A 1,899-nucleotide genomic window follows, 5' to 3' on the forward strand; every position below is an offset into this window, starting at 1 on the left:
CACTTTTCTGAAGGATTAAAAAAACTTGAAAAGCGATTGACCAAATGTATAGAGCTCCAAAGAGATTATGTTGAAAAATAAAAAAAAATTTACCCAAAAAAATTGTTTTTATACTTCATTCTAAGGACTTATGGAACTACCCTCGTACATGACTCACTTACTCATTTGCTCTCTCTCTTCCTCTCTGTTACTCAGCCACTCAATCACTCAGTCACTCAATCACTCGCTCACTCAATTACTCAGTCACTTAAGCTTGCACCTCCCCCCCTCTAACTTTTCAAACTGATGTACATACAAGTAGTCACATGCTTTATGTATATATTCCTTATGCTTCGTGTGTGTACTTAAGGGGGTCTTCTATTGTGACGGCCGTTGTCTAATGCTATTTTAGGGAATTTTTTTTTTTTTAACTGTTGAAACAAAATAATTATTATATTTCATATCTTCTTTGAATACATTTAAACAAACTTTGGAAATTTTTGAAGTCATTACACAGAATATTTTCGGAGGTACACCGCTCAACAGGAACAGATATAAAAGAAGAGGTGCTCCACGGCTGCCATCATTGCGGCTATTCTAATTACAGTGAAACACTTCAATAGCCCTCCCTTCTATAGCCATTCCGAGAATTGAAGCCGCGCCGTAGGTAGGTATAACAGGAATTGCGGGGGGGCACGGGGTCTGCGGTTGTCACTCAGGCGAGCAGTCAAACGTGGACAAACAAAAGCGGAGCGGGCTACAATGAGTTAATTCAAACTCAAGGTCACCCCCAAAATCGGCGGTATAAAAGAGTTTCCCTGTATCTGAATTCAAAAAACCATACGCCATTTTATTCGCGAGACTTGAGACTCTGCACAGAAGTTCAACTTGAAGTTGTATATGCGCTAAAGATGCTGTATAAAGTTGAGCAGAATCAATCAAATAGTTTTCGAAATATCATAGCAGCATGTAAAAAAATCGTATTTTGAGAAAAACACGTTTAAAAGTTGTTGTATATAGTTCAAAATAAAAATTGCCTTACCATGAATCTGCTATGCCTGGACCATAGAGTACATATATTACGTAAGACGTTTTTCTTTTGTTTGAATAAAGACGAGCATAAAATTGCTGTGAAGTTGAGGACACAGCGATATAAATAAAAGAAAAACGTCTTACGTAATATATGGATGATCCCTGTGTCGATGCACGCTCGGTATACCTGCTTCGATTTGCGCGTGTAACTTTTCAACCACTTCAAATCGCGAAAAATCCTTTCACCCACATCTTGTATACATGCTTTAGACGTAATTTATGAAAAAAATCGATTTGTTTTATCTGACACATTAGACGACCCCCTTAAAGGGTTTACTATCATCCTTTGATGCTCTGTAGCATCAAAACGGCACATAGGATTAAGTTTTGGCATAACCATATTTTTTTCAGCATGAAAAGATGGGCCAAATGGCAAAGTTTAAGCCAATTTCACGGAGAGACATTTTCAATGTATTTAGTATGGAGTCCTTTGTACTTTAAGCAATTGATTTAACTAATTTTACAATCGTATTAATATTTATAAACTTTAATTTAACAAAATTCCTCTATCTTTCATTTTTAAATTTTTCTCATGAATAGTTAACCTATAATTTTTAATAGTTAATCTTTCATAATGTTTCAAATTAGTGAATTTTTCTCTTGTTTATTTAATAATTTCATTAAAAAAGTATTATGTTTTGTAATTTATTATTATTATTATTATTATTATTATTATTATTACACCATTAAGCCATTTCCCTTTCGGGGTAGGCGTGACTCACTCGCTAGGGGAAAGGAGTAGTGTGTGGAAGGGATAGAGATTTTTCAGATTGATCCAGAATTCTCGTGTTATTTAAGTAAATAACACGTTCGTTCCGCAACACTGCT

At 35.0% G+C, this 1,899-nt stretch overlaps 1 protein-coding gene across 5 annotated transcripts in view; it reads left to right on the top strand.

Annotated features, from left to right (window-relative positions):
- Positions 1-1,899, top strand: part of LOC117173214 (neurogenic protein mastermind) — a 758,065-nt gene that overhangs the window by 536,787 nt on the left and 219,379 nt on the right. The window lies entirely within an intron of this gene.

This window comes from Belonocnema kinseyi, chromosome 5 (genome assembly GCF_010883055.1).
Source record: "Belonocnema kinseyi isolate 2016_QV_RU_SX_M_011 chromosome 5, B_treatae_v1, whole genome shotgun sequence".
Taxonomy (NCBI): domain Eukaryota; kingdom Metazoa; phylum Arthropoda; class Insecta; order Hymenoptera; family Cynipidae; genus Belonocnema; species Belonocnema kinseyi.